The 16243-nt window shown below is 37.3% G+C and overlaps 1 long non-coding RNA gene across 1 annotated transcript; it reads right to left on the bottom strand.

Moving 5' to 3' along the window:
• Window positions 1-3713: 3713 nt before the first annotated feature.
• On the bottom strand, window positions 3714-8357 carry LOC110800098 (uncharacterized). The gene is made up of 2 exons (XR_002536542.2): window positions 4643-8357; window positions 3714-3964 (listed from the first exon to the last, which is right to left on the bottom strand). It is a non-coding gene; the product is annotated as an uncharacterized lncRNA (long non-coding RNA).
• Window positions 8358-16243: the final 7886 nt, after the last annotated feature.

The raw sequence follows: 16243 nt of genomic DNA, 5'->3' as shown, positions 1-16243 counted from the left end.
CATGCGGAAAAACCATAAAGCCAGGAAAGCATATTATTTACACATAATCATTTAGCATAGTTTAGATGCATACACTTTGTTGCGTGCCTTCCCTAGCTGCGCCCGAACCGAACAAGAACAAGTCTTTAGGACTCCAAGTGTCGTCCCTCCGTAGATAGTCCACAGCACGTCCGGATCCGCCTTAAGCTTGACCAACTAGGATCGCCCTTAAGGTACTTAGAATTTTCGGCACATATAGGCAATTGTATGACTGAATTTTTGCTCTCAAAAATCACTTTGAATACTTGAATACTCGATATAAATTGTGAGCATTGATCACCTATTTATAGGGCGTGGGTATCGGATATTAGAATCCTACTAGGAAACGATTTAGTGAATCTGAATTAATCTAAAATTCAATCACTTAATTTATCTAGTAGACTTAGGAAATCAATCTTATACGAATCCTAACCGATCAAGGTTTCGTACGCAAGCACAAACACACACGCAGGCGGAGCAGCCCACGAGGGGTGCCATGCGCGCGCGCGCGCTTAGCCCAGGCCCAGCAAGTGCTCGCAGCCCACGAGGGGCGCGCGCCTGCTAGCCTTGCTCTCACGTTTGGGCTTTCCTTGCTTTGGTCGCGCGCGGGCTTTGCTAGGCGTTGGGCCTAGCTTCGTGCTAGGCCTTGCGTCTAGCAAGCTCGTCCGATGTTTATTCGTACGATACGCTTCCAATTAAATTCCCGGTTCCGGAATTCATTTCCGATACAAACAATATTTAATATTTCCGATTCCGGAATCAATTTCCGTTTCGAACAAATATTTAATATTTCCGTTTCCGGAATTATTTTCCGATTCCGATAATATTTCCGATTCTGACAATATTTCCGTTTCCGGCAATATTTCCGATTCCGGCAATATTTCCATTTCCGATAATATTTTCCGATACGTACCATGTTTCCGTTTCCGGCAACATCTACGACTTGGATAATATTTATATTTCCGATACGATCCATATTTCCGTTTCCGGCAATATCATCGTTTCCGGAGTATTCATTTCTTGCATGTGACGATCTCAGCTCCCACTGAAACCAAGATCCGTCGATTCCGAATATCCATAGATGGAGTATTTAATGCCATTAAATACTTGATCCGTTTACGTACTATTTGTGTGACCCTACGGGTTCAGTCAAGAGTAAGCTGTGGATTAATATAATTAATTCCACTTGAACTGAAGCGGCGTCTAGTCAGGCATTCAGCTCACTTGATCTCACTGAATTATTAACTTGTTAATTAATACTGAACCGCATTTATTAGACTTAACATTGAATGCATACTTGGACCAAGGGCATTATTTCCTTCAGTCTCCCACTTGTCCTTAGGGACAAGTGTGCATTTCCTAATTCCTTTGTCGCTCGATGCTTGCTCTTGAACATAATGTACGAGTTGTCATCCTTATTATGTCCAGAGGTGTTCCTCGGTTTCAGAGTTCAACTGATCAAATAAACAGATAATCATAGCCTATGATTCATCCGAGCACGGCCATGCATTTCACAGTTTCTAGCTCTCCGAGTGGCCTTGTACAACTTTTAAGCATCTCATCCCGATTTATGGGAGGACAATCCCAATCTTGCGATCTTGAGATTAGACTTCGTTTGATAGGTGATTACCTGAGCGTTGCCTTTATAGCCTCCTTTTACAGTGCGACGGTTGGTCAACGTCAAAGCAACCAGTTCTCAAACAAGTAATCTCAAATCACTCAGGTATTGAGGATTTAGTGTCTAATAATTTTAATGAAATTTACTTATGACAGATTTTCATCTCTTACAGTAAAGTTTCATAGGTCTTGTCCGATACTAGTCTTCCCAAAGTAAGTATCTATGCAAATGATTATGACATTGCCATGTCCACATAGTTCAAGAAACAGAACTACTAGGCATCTTGCATTCTAGTCGTCTAACGTTTTCTATGCGTCCAATTTTATAGAAAACTCCGACTAGGGACCATTTTCAACCTTTGACATTCAAGTTCACTTGATAGACATTTCTTAGTCACAGGACTGGTCCTGACAGTCTATCTTGAATACATCGTCAAATTGAAGGGACTCATCATTTAATAAACCACAAATTAAATGGAAAAAATGAATTCTTTTCATTTACTGTGAATGATTAACCAATAATGTTTTACAAAGATTTATACTCTAAAACTTTAAAACATTAAACAGGGATATCAAAGCCATTCTCCAATATGCTTGATTCCCATAGCTGCAGTGTGCGAGTTGTGCTTCGCCTGCGGCAGAGGTTTAGTCAATGGATCTGATATGTTGTCATCAGTTCCAATCTTGTTTATCTCGACTTCTTTTCTTTCAACGAACTCTCGTAGAAGGTGAAATCTACGAAGTACATGCTTGACTCTCTGGTGGTGTCTAGGCTCCTTTGCCTGTGCAATAGCTCCGTTATTATCACAATACAGGGCTATTGGTCCTTTAATGGAGGGGACTACACCAAGTTCACCTATGAACTTCCTTAGCCATATAGCTTCCTTTGCTGCTTCATGTGCAGCAATGTACTCCGCTTCAGTTGTAGAATCCGCAATGGTGCTTTGCTTAGCACTTTTCCAGCTTACTGCACCCCCGTTGAGGCAGAAGACAAACCCAGACTGTGATCTGAAATCATCTTTGTCGGTTTGGAAACTTGCGTCCGTATAGCCTTTAACAATTAATTCATCATCTCTACCATAGACCAGGAAGTCATCTTTGTGCCTTTTCAGGTACTTCAGAATATTCTTGGCAGCAGTCCAATGCGCCTCTCCTGGGTCTGACTGGTATCTGCTCGTAGCACTGAGTGCGTACGCAACATCCGGGCGTGTACATATCATAGCATACATTATTGAACCAATCAATGATGCATATGGAATCCCATTCATTCATCTACGCTCATCAAGTGTTTTTGGGCACTGAGTCTTGCTTAGAGTTATTCCATGAGACATGGGTAGGTAGCCTCGCTTGGAGCCCGCCATCTTGAACCTATCAAGCACCTTATTGATATAAGTGCTTTGACTAAGTCCAATCATCTTTTTAGATCTATCTCTGTAAATCTTGATGCCCAATATGTACTGTGCTTCTCCTAGATCTTTCATCGAAAAACATTTCCCAAGCCACACTACTACAAAATAGGGCTATAGCAACGGCCTAAATGTGTTGGCAAAGATCTATTAAATGTTGCCATAGACCTATAGCAACAGTTTATATGACGTTGCCAATAGGTGGCGCTGCTATAACTCTATGGCAACAATTATGATGCCTTAGGCAACAACTTTATAAAACTGTTGCCATAGTTATCATTAGCAACGCTTTTCTTTGGCAACGATTTTTAACTTTTGCCAACAATTTACTTATATCTAAGGCAACAATTATTAAGTTTTAGTAACAATTATTTAGGATTTCAAGCAACGGTTTTAGTGTCTAGGCTAACATTTTTATCATCTAAAGCAGCACTATCAACAGTCTATGACAACGTTTATTGCTCTAATATTGCAACACTTTGTAGTCAATAGCAACATTTCTTGATACCGCTATTGCGACACTTTTCCATGAGTCTATAGCAACATTTCTTGGGACAACTATTGCGACACTTTAATGTGAAATTATAGCAACAGTTTCATACGCGTTTATTTAGTAGCTCATTAACATGAAAATGTTATACCAAAATATCGAACTACTACAAATAGAAAATATTTATTTCAAATTAAGTTTTACTTATTATTAAAATAAAATATCCACAACAATCATTCTAATAACAAAAACCATTGTACATTATAATATAAATACATCAATTAAGAAAACTAATGAATCCCTAAAAAGAACTAATATATAATTTACTAATGAAAGCAATCTAAAACCAATCAAGTATATAATTTAGTTGTCTAAAATCAATCTATGCCCTTCCAGCCATCCTTTTATCTACCATTCTCCTTCTATTATCATCCTGTAAAAAGAAAAATAATAGTCAATATAATAGGAAAACTAATGAATGTAATCAAATGAAATAATATAATCAATTCTGCAAAAAAATAGATGTAAACCACACAACACATCTGCATGGGAAGAAACACAAACAAGCAGCACAACTGCACATGAAGGGCAGAACCTAACCCACCTCCCGAGCGCGCCTAAACAAAACAAATATGTTAACTGGAACTGAATATAACAACAAGAAGCAGATCAGAATCAGAGCCTTACATGACCGAACAACAAGCAGCACACCACAGCCTTACAGAATTGAAAAACAAGTAGCACACCACAGCCTTACAAAACTGAACAACAAGCAGCAGATCGGAATCTGAACTACTACTAGCATATCAGAATTTGCTAACTGGAACTAAATATCCACCCTTGCGGAACTAATAAACTACTAGCAGATCAAAATCTGCTACTTGGTAACACACTGCAAACTCACAACCAGAATAAACAACTCCACCAGAACCAACAAAATTGTTGCAGACTAACAAATGAGTGATGATATCTACTAAGTACTTAGGAACATAACTGCACAAAATAGAATACTAAAAATGAAAGTATTGTACAGATGTTGTAGAATAATGGCTCTGCTTTCAGTAGAGTTCAAATGTACAAGGTGGGTTATGTACAAGACAAATCGAGGCACCTTTAGTTGCTGATGTCGAAGTATTTTGGATCGCAGGGAAAATGATATTCAACATTCAACTGCAACATCAAAAACAGAAAAGACTGGAAGTAAGCATTAGAAATTAACTGAACTATGACGAGAACGAGGAATATGGCATAACTCAGGAAAGGTAACAGATTCTCATCAACAAAAGTGGTTATGACTTATGAGTTCTACTGAGAGATGACTACAACAACGATAATACTTGTGCCACAAGATCAGGCTGTTAATTGAGAGCAAACCAAACAATTCTTCTCAAATTATGAGCTCTTTGCGATTTTCCGAATTCTGCAAACTTGTTTTTCTAACAGCAAAAGAAATATAAATTAGACATGGAAATAATTCAACATCATAAGAATATATTATGCTTCAAACCTACCTTTGTTGCATTAGTCTCCCAATAAGAAAGAAGTGTTTTGAAATGTGCTTCAGGCACTCCCTTTGGCCGACGTTTCAATCTCTTCTCATAGTTGTCATATGCATAATAATAGCTCAAGGATGCACAGTTAGCTCTATTTATTTGTTGAGCTCTTACAACCAAGTCTCATGTAATAGTTACAATGCCAAAAGAACAAATACTGTAATAATATGGATTAGAAAACATACCAGTATGCATGAAACCTATATGTTATGTACCATTTGTAGCAGTTCACACTATAGCTTTTGCAATCATTTCCAGGGTCAAGCTAGGCTCTTTTTGGAGTAGTTGTACAAGTAACGAAGCTATCACATCAAGATGGAAATCTGCGATTTTACCAACACAATAGCTTTCAAAGAAAATCAGAAATTTAAATTCCATGTTACTAGTGTTTGTACCTGTGGTATCTACTGAATATATTTTGCATTATAGTGACAAATTGAATTCTAAATTGGGGCAGGTAAAGGGGTTTCCTTTTCTCCCAATTCCTTGTCTGATTTTGTGATCGAGTAGTTTTTCAGGCCTGGTTGAATCTGGAATGGATTAAGAGAAATACGTGTACTAAATCTAATAATCTCATAGAAATTTTCACTTCCTCCACCATTTTTCGATACTCTTTTGCTATGGATCCTCCACTTTACAGGGTTTTAACGTGAAATTTAGTCGAACGGGAGGAAGTTCGAAGGAACGAAGAAGAAAGACATCGGAGCTAACAAACCAGAAGTTGTACTTACAGAACATAAGTATTTTGAAAGATCGCAGCCCAAGTTTGCTGGATTAAGTCTCAAATAAATAATTTTAATCTAGTATGAGAGTTTATTAGAATTGCCCTTGAATTCCTTTTACACTTAAAAAGAACTTTTCCAGAAGTTCTTGACATCTCTCAAATGATTTATGTAGCACCAAATTAAAAGGCTATTATAAACAAAATGAAACATCATAAGAAACGAGTTTCATCAAATATCTAGAAAAGTAAGATACATAGAAGATCAAATAGCTAGTAGAAAACAGTAAGGGTTAACATTTGACAGACAATTAAGCTACAGAACATAAACAAAAAGAAGATACACAAAAGTAAACAAAATCATACTTTATATTTCGTGAGATCATCCTCGCACTTCTGAAAAATTACACATTGATTAATTGGGTTAAATGTATCAGAATCAACTAAGAATTTATTTGTCAAAATGAAAAGAACTTAGAAGAACAACGTGAATAGCTTTCACTAGTAAAATACTCAAGGGACAATATTTTGTTGCTACACCAGGTGCGTTCTCTTTCATTTAGTGTTAGCTAAGTGATAAAAAAGGATATAATATAAATAAATGAACAAATCGAACAAGTTGTAAAACATATAAGGAAACTTGTTATCATAAAATTGAAACAACCTTGGAAACATACACTTTAGGCTCATTGCATAGTACACATTTTATGCTCATTGAATCTCATAATATCTTCAATCAATTACTTACTAGGGAAAGTGTGATTCTGCAACAAAGTTAATATAATTAGAAGACATCATTCTTACAAATAAAGAAGAAAAATACCACCAGAAAAATTAAATCTCTAAAATTTTTATATACGAAGTAAGTATATAAGAAAACAAAATTCATAAGACCCATTGAAGATAGAGAATTTTTGCTTCCCTCTAGCAAGTGTTATATAATCAAATACTTAATCATGCACACAATCATTTAATACCTGAAACATATGAGATATCGTATTTCTCCTAAAGAAACATGGTTCACAACAGACCCATCAAAATTGAGGGCAAAGCCATAGAAGATAAACTATAGATGCAACTGCATAACTTAGAGTAAATATTAGTTGCAATAAAAAAAGGATAACTGCGCAATTAGAGCTAAGATGCATAAAGAGGTTTGAACAATTTAACATATGCCATGAAGCCCTTCTCTATGAAATGCTTGTCTTGTACCTAAATACTTCTACTCCCTCCGTCCTATAATTATAGTCCCGTTTGACCAAAAACATGGATTTTAAGAAAAATGGAATATAGTACATAAAAAGTGGAATAAAGTACAAATTATGATTGAATTGTATGGAAAAGTAGAATAAAGTACATGTGAAATAGAATATAGTACATAGGATAGTGGAATATAGTACATGGGTGGGGTTTTCAATGCATTTTAAATTAATATAGTACATGAGAAAGTGGGGACCTTAGTAGCCAAAATTAGAAACAGGACTATAAATTTGGGACGCCCAATTTAGAATACAAGACTATAATTTTGGGATGGAGGGAGTAGTTGTTAAGGTATAATGATATAATAAAGGACCACTTTCCACCCTCTATGGTTTCCATCTATCTTCACCATATCCACAACCCACACTATGTAAAGTATCTAATGGAAAAACACTTGAAAATACGAAGGTGAGAAAATGAAAGAGATTCATGTCGAATTCAAGCTAATCATGGCACAAAGCCAATAACCAACACTCAAGAAATGCAGACATCCAAAGATACTGCACCAATAGGTTTTATGGACTATAGTGAATTTAGCAGTATATTACATTTGACAATGACATTATGTTACAAATATTTGTAATTTGAGAGTAGATATAGTTGTTAATAATGATTCCTTCCCAAAACCTATAATACAAAGACATTCGATTGGGTTTTCTACTTTCTAGTCTTGGTTTCCTAATCGGTACTCAAAAGGAATGTCGATTTTGTCATTTTAATATGAACAACATATATGAATCATCAAAAGAAAATATTATAGCAAAAATGTTATAAAAATAATATGAGGATTGAACAAATGATCTAAATTGGAATTTGGAAACAAATTGTGCCGAGGAGAGCAGCATCATGAAAAGAAAAAAATCACAAACACCAAGACGAAATCAAAGTACTTATGGTTAAAAATAGAAAAATTTTAAATGAAATTAATTTTAAGAGATTTACCACAAAGACGAAATTAACGATGAGTGCAGTAGCCCGTACTCTAGAATTTTCCCCCTCGCAATCCGAAACCCTAGATACAAGTATAAAACATATTACTGAAGATGTACATGAATTTCAATGAAAAATTAAAGCCAATTTGAGGTTGGATAATTTAAATGTCCAGGCGGTAATTTGAGGTAGATGAATATGGAGTTTAGATGGAAAACGAAGGAGAAAGGGATTTAAGGGTTTTTGGTTTTTAGGGTTTTGGGGGAAATAGAATTCCACGGGCTAATGTAAATAAAGTCTTTTGACTCGTAGAAACCGTTGCTTTATCCAAGGGAAATAAAATGGAATATAAAAACGGTTGCCTTCTCTTGACTATTGCAACAGTTTTACTAAATTGAATTCTAGATATCTTATTTATTTGAAGAGCGTTGTTATAGACCACTTATTACAACTGTATAAAAACTGTTGCCTTTTGTAGCGTTGCAATAGGCCATATTTCTAGTAGTGCAAATCTTGACAGAGTTCAACATAGGAATGTCATTTCCGATAAGTAATATGTCGTCGACATATAATACTAGGAAAGCAATTTTGCTCCCACTGACCTTCTTGTATACACATGATTCGTCTGCGTTCTTGATGAAACCAAAGTCATTGGCTGCTTCATCAAAACGTATATTCCAGCTCCTGGATGCCTGCTTCAATCCGTAGATTGACTTCTTTAGCTTGCATACCTTTTTAGCATTCTTTGGATCCTCAAAACCTTCAGGCTGTGTCATAAACACAGTTTCTGTTAAAACGTCGTTTAAGAAAGCAGTTTTGACATCCATCTGCCATATTTCGTAATCGTAATATGCAGCGATTGCTAACATTATCCGAATAGACTTTAGCATTGCAACTGGTGAAAAGGTTTCATCGTAATCCACGCCGTGGACTTGCCTGTAACCTTTTGCAACCAATCTAGCTTTGAAAACTTCAAGTTTCCCATCCTTGTCTTTTTTCAGTTTGAAAACCCATTTGCTTCCAATGGCTTGGTAGCCATCTGGCAAATCGACCAAATCCCATACTTGGTTTTCAGACATGGAGTCTAATTCAGATTGCATGGCTTCTTGCCATTGCTTGGAGCTAGGGCTCGTCATAGCTTGTTTGTAAGTCGCAGGTTCATCACTTTCAAGTAATAGAACGTCATAGCTCTCGTTCGTCAAAATACCTAAGTACCTTTCCGGTTGAGATCTATATCTTTGCGATCTACGCGGGGTAACATTTCTAGATTGACCATGATTCTCACCAGATTCTTCTAAAGATCTCTGAGTTTCATCCTGAATTTCATCTTGAGCATTCTCTAGAGTTTGTTGTTCGACTCGAATTTCTTCGAGGTCTACTTTTCTCCCACTTGTCATTTTGGAAATGTGATCTTTCTCCAAAAATACACCATCTCGAGCAACAAACACCTTGTTCTCAGATGTATTGTAGAAGTAATACCCCTTTGTTTCCTTTGGATAGCCCACAAGGATACATTTGTCAGATTTTGGATGAAGTTTGTCTGAAATTAATCGTTTGACGTATACTTCACATCCCCAAATCTTAAGAAATGACACATTTGGAGGCTTTCCAAACCATAATTCATATGGAGTCTTTTCGACAGCTTTAGACGGAGCTCTATTTATAGTGAGTGCAGCTGTATTTAGTGCATGTCCCCAAAATTCTAATGGAAGTTTGGCCTGACCCATCATTGACCTGACCATGTCTAGCAAGGTTCTGTTCCTCCGTTCCGACACACCGTTCCATTGTGGTGTTCCAGGAGGAGTCAATTCTGATAGAATTCCACATTCTTTCAGATGGTCATCAAATTCATAGCTCAGATATTCACCGCCTCTATCAGACCGCAGTGCCTTAATCTTCTTGCCTAATTGATTCTCTACTTCACTCTGAAATTCCTTGAATTTGTCAAAGGATTCAGACTTATGCTTCATTAGCTAGACATAACCATATCTACTGAAGTCATCAGTGAAAGTGATAAAGTAGCTGAAACCACCTCTAGCATTTGTACTCATTGGTCCACATACATCTGTATGGATTAAACCCAATAGTTCATTTGCTCTTTCTCCAACTTTAGAGAAAGGTTGCTTTGTCATTTTTCCAAGTAAACATGATTCGCATTTACCATAATCCTCTAAGTCAAATGGTTCTATAATTCCTTCCTTTTGAAGTCTTTCTAAGCGTTTCAAGTTTATATGGCCTAATCGACAATGCCACAGATAGGTGAGATCTGAATCATCATTTTTGGCCTTTTTGGTATTTATGTTATATACTTGTTTGTCGTGATCTAATAAATAAAGTCCATTGACTAATCTAGCAAATCCATAAAACATCTCTTTAAAATAAAACGAACAACTATTGTCTTTTATTAAAAAGGAAAATCCCTTAGCATCTAAGCAAGAAACTAAAATGATGTGTTTAGTAAGACTTGGAACATGGAAACACTCTTCCAGTTCCAAAACTAGCCCGGAGGGCAACGACAAATAATAAGTTCCTACAGCTAATGCAGCAATCCGTGCTCCATTTCCCACTCGTAGGTCGACTTCACCCTTGCTTAACTTTCTACTTCTTCTTAGTCCCTGTGGATTGGAACATAAGTGTGAGCCACAACCTGTATCTAATACCCAAGAAGTTGAATTAGCAAGTATACAGTCTATAACGAAAATACCTGAAGATGGAACGACTGTTCCGTTCTTCTGATCTTCCTTTAGCTTTGGACATTCTCTTTTGTAATGGCCTATTCCATCACAATAAAGACAGCTTGATGTGGACTTGTCCTGCTTTGATTTAGCATCGCCCTTGGACTTTCCACTTTTCTTGAACGGTCTCCTTCTAGCCTTGAGTAAATCTTTGGCTTCACAGTCCAGTATTATTTCAGCCTTTCTGACAAGGTGAACAAATTCTGCAACTGTTTCTTCTCTTGGTTCACTTAGGTATAGTTGCTTGAAGCGACCAAACCCACTGGGTAGTGAATTGAGCAAGATAGAGACTGCCATCCTTTCGCTTATTGGTGTTCCTAGTAGACTTAGGCGATCAAAGTATGAACGCATAAGATCCACATGGAACCTCAGTGGGACGCCTACCCTCTGTTTAGTGCGAAGGAGCTGAACATGTGTTTCTTGGACTTCCATCCTATAACACCTGTTGGGAGAACTAACCTTTAGACCAGACATTGATTCAATCAACTCATGGACGTTTAGGTCCCTGTCCTCCGTGCTTCCACGACAGATATCCCTCAGATTCTTGATGAGCGTAAAAGGTTCATAGGCTACAAACCTTCTAGCCCAATCACCAGGGATATTGTTCAGCATGAGACTCATAACCTTTTTGAGATCCGCATCCCAGGCGTAAAATCTCTCAGGGGTCATGTCTCTGGCATAGTAGCTTGGCATGGGATGTGATAGTACATACTCAAGTCCATTGAGTTTGACTATTTCAACTAGCTTAGCTTCCCATTCAAGAAAATTTGCCAGGTTCAGCTTGACCATAAGCTCAGAACCCATGATGATGTTTTGATTGTTGTTTTCCATATTTAAAACTACAATTGAAAAGAATAAACAAATAAATAACCATTCACAGTTTCTCTTAATAAACTTAAATTCTAGCATACATGCTGATTCAATGTTCATTAAGCATTTTATTCAAGTTATGTGTTCCGGCAGGTGTGAATAAAATGATTCCAAGATCCTAAAATCATTGAAGAACTAAGCACAGTTTGTCGACTTAATCCTAAAACATCTTAGGTAAGCAAAAGCCTTTTGCTAATAGTCTAGAAACTATTCTTGGTTGATAGGTACGTCTAAGAACTTATTAGGTAAACCTATCGATTTTGCCACGACATAAAAGGACTCCTTACTTATATCGTTGAGTTTTACCAAAACTAACATGTACTCACAATTATTTGTGTACCTTGCCCCTTTAGGACCAATAAGTAACACCTCGCTGAGCGAAAACTATTACTAGATTGATGTAAAGGATATCCAAGCAAGTGTATATTTTGGCATGGCACCTTTTAACTCAATTTTTAAGTTTAGAACTTAAGGCTCTTACTATGTTGGTTAGATTTTAAGTGAACTAAAATCCTTAATCATGCAACATAATCAAGCTTTTGATCTCATGCATTTTAAGACATATTTAAAAGCAATAAATAACTTAAAACGTGCATAAGATAAATGTGATCTAGTATGGCCCGACTTCAACTTGAAGCTTTAACTTCAAAGTCCGTCTTGAAAATCTCCGTGGGAGGCACCATTTTCTTCAAATAGGATAAGCTATAATTAAAACTAATTACAACTATTTGGTGGTACGCAGACCATATTTGAATTGAAAAACAACTTTGGTACTTTAGACCAATTACATTCAAATTAATGGTACGCAGACCATATTTTCTATCCTATTTGGGCCATACTAGTCACTTCATAACCTGCAAACAGTACATATACAATATATACCATTCACCCATTCATTATCATGAATGGCCCACATAGCTGGTTAGTAAAACACATTATGCATCACATAAACATTTGCAGCAATTAATCAAGGGCACCAATAATCTACAAATTATTCAGTCCTTATTAATTCTAATCAAGTTGTTTTAACCTTAAGGATTTGTAGACCTAATCAAGAGTTTATGACTAAAAGGGGCTCCCACTTAAACCAATAAATTCATATGCTTTACTAATTTTAAACATAAAAATGTATTTCTAGTCTAACCGGAAACATACAAATTTAATTAAAATTTAAAGCTCATATAAATTTATAATTGAATCCAAAAGTTTAATTTAATTTCAGTCGTATTTAAATTAATTCATGATTTTAATTTTAGTAAAATAATTAGAATAAATAAAATTTATTATAATTACAATATTCAAAATTAAAATCCAAGAAAATAATTTAAATTATCAATTTTAAAATTAATTAAAATTACGTAAACTGAAAATTTCAAATTAAAAATTTCAAAACGATCTAATTGCAACGCAACAATCCCACGCATCGCACGCCCATGGGCCACACGCACACAGCCATCGCTGGCCATGTGCGCGCAGCCCATGCGCTGCGTCGCATCGCTGCTGCTCACCATCGCAAGGCATCACGCGAGCTGGTGCTCGCTGCGCGCGCCAGCGCTCGACGCACGAGCATGTGGCCGCAGCCCATCGCTAGGCGCAGCGCTCGTCGCACTTCGCAACAAGCAAGCTGCTTGCCATCGCTGGGCGCAGCGCTCGTCGCACGTCGCAACAAGCATGCTGCACGCCATCGCTGGGCGCAGCGCTTGTCGCACGCACAATAGCGCTCGCTGCGCGCGAGCGATCGATGCTGGGGCGTAGCACTCGTGGCACGCGAGCTTGCGCTCGCTGCGCGCGAGGCTCCGCACGCTTGCGCGAGGCAGTGCGCGATGTGGGGCAGCTCGCTTGCTGCCCACACGCGACTGCTCGTGCCTTGCTCTCGGCCTCGCCCATTCGCCCATCGCACACAGCCCACGACACAAGGCAGGGCTGCTGCCTTGTGCTCGTGCACCATGGCCTTGCTCATTGCATTCGTACCGCATGGGCGACGAGCTCCCTTGCTCGTCGTCACATGCCCGCACTATACAACACCCCTTAAGGGTAACACGTAGGGTCCATTGCTTTGTGCGTGCAAGTTATATGAGCGAATCGCATAAAAATTTAAAATTTATATTTAAAATTAATGACAAATTAATAAATAATATTAATTTCATAATTTTAGGGCGAAAAATCGAAAGATTATTATTCAATTGATTTCCGATTAACATGGATTCAAGTCTAGGTCATAAAAAATTTAAAATTTAACATAAATTTACAATTTTTATGGTGGTTTTTAATCATAGGTATCTAATTAAATTATAACTAATTATGAAAATCAAATTAATTCTAAATTATTCCAATTTTCAACAAATTAATCATAATTACAAATTAGATTGCATAATTAACAAGGCTAGGCATTCAAACTTGTTAAACATATACAGTAGGTCAATAAAAAATTCAAGATTTATCAACAAGAATCGCAAATATTTAATTTAACATCTTAAATTTACGAAATTTTGCATTCGAAAAACTAAAACCTCCGAAAAGTCATAGTTAGGCTTCGAATTTGAGATTTCTGGGTTCGGCCGAAAAATACTGTTTTTGTCAAAATTTTAGAATGCCTTTTACATGCGGAATTGACACAAAAATCACTCGATTTGGATGAGTAACGAAGAAACTGCCGAAAAACTGCGTACGTATAATTAAATAAACGCAATTTGCAATTAATTAACAATTTCGAAAATTAATCACCCCTTTTAATTCTTGCAAATTTGTAATATTTAACCATGTTCATGCAATTTAGATTATGAAAATAACAAAAGGCTCGTGATACCACTGTTAGGTTATGATACATATGACAATTCATAAATCATGCGGAAAAACCATAAAGCCAGGAAAGCATATTATTTACACATAATCATTTAGCATAGTTTAGATGCATACACTTTGTTGCGTGCCTTCCCTAGTTGCGCCCGAACCGAACAAGAACAAGTCTTTAGGACTCCAAGTGTCGTCCCTCCGTAGATAGTCCACAGCGCGTCCGGATCCGCCTTAAGCTTGACCAACTAGGATCGCCCTTAAGGTACTTAGAATTTTCGGCACATATAGGCAATTGTATGACTGAATTTTTGCTCTCAAAAATCACTTTGAATACTTGAATACTCGATATACATTGTAAGCATTGATCACCTATTTATAGGGCATGGGTATCGGATATTAGAATCCTACTAGGAAACGATTTAGTGAATCTGAATTAATCTAAAATTCAATCACTTAATTTATCTAGTAGACTTAGGAAATCAATCTTATACGAATCCTAACCGATCAAGGTTTCGTACGCAAGCACAAACACACACGCAGGCGCAGCAGCCCACGAGGGGCGCCATGCGCGCGCGCGCGCTGAGCCCAGGCCCAGCAAGTGCTCGCAGCCCACGAGGGGCGCGCGCCTGCTGGCCTTGCTCTCGCGTTTGGGCTTTGCTTGCTTTGGTCGCGCGCGGGCTTTGCTAGGCGTTGGGCCTAGCTTCGTGCTAGGCCTTGCGTCTAGCAAGCTCGTCCGATGTTTATTCGTACGATACGCTTCCGATTAAATTCCCGGTTCCGGAATTCATTTCCGATACGAACAATATTTATTATTTCCGATTCCGGAATCAATTTCCGTTTCGAACAAATATTTAATATTTCCGTTTCCGGAATTATTTTCCGATTCCGATAATATTTCCGATTCTGACAATATTTCCGTTTCCGGCAATATTTCCGATTCCGGCAATATTTCCATTTCCGATAATATTTTCCGATACGTACCATGTTTCCGTTTCCGGCAACATCTACGACTTGGATAATATTTATATTTCCGATACGATCCATATTTCCGTTTCCGGCAATATCATCGTTTCCGGAGTATTCATTTCTTGCCTGTGACGATCTCAGCTCCCACTGAAACCAAGATCCGTCGATTCCGAATTTACATAGATGGAGTATTTAATGCCACTAAATACTTGATCCGTTTACGTACTGTTTGTGTGACCCTACGGGTTCAGTCAGGAGTAAGCTGTGGATTAATATAATTAATTCCACTTGAACTGAAGCGGCCTCTAGTCAGGCATTCAGCTCACTTGATCTCACTGAATTATTAACTTGTTAATTAATACTGAACCGCATTTATTAGACTTAACATTGAATGCATACTTGGACCAAGGGCATTATTTCCTTCACTCCTTACTTATATCATTGAGTTTCACCAAAACTAACATGTATTCACAATTATTTGTGTACCTTACCCCTTTAGTATCAATAAGTAACACCTCTCTATGGCGGAAAACTATTACTAAGATTGATGTAAAGGTTATCCAAGTAAGTGTTATTTTGGCATGGCACCTTTTAACTCAATTTTTAAAGATTGGAACTTAAGGCTCTTACTTTGTTGGTTAGATTTTAAGTGAACTAAAATTCTTAATCATGCAACATAATCAAGCCACAATCTCATGCATAATTAAGACATATTTAAAGCAATAAATAACTTAAAGCATGCATAAGATATAAATGTGATCTAGTATGGCCCGACTTCATGTTGAAGCTTCAACTTCAAACTCCGTCTTGAAAATCGATTGGAAACTCCGTCTTCAATTTCACCATGGGAGGCGCCATTTTCTTCAAATAGGATATGCTAGAAT

Source organism: Spinacia oleracea, chromosome 5, assembly GCF_020520425.1.
Source record: "Spinacia oleracea cultivar Varoflay chromosome 5, BTI_SOV_V1, whole genome shotgun sequence".
NCBI lineage: Eukaryota > Viridiplantae > Streptophyta > Magnoliopsida > Caryophyllales > Amaranthaceae > Spinacia > Spinacia oleracea.
The sequence above is the reverse complement of the archived record's forward strand: the minus strand, read 5'-3'. Positions and strand labels throughout refer to the sequence as shown.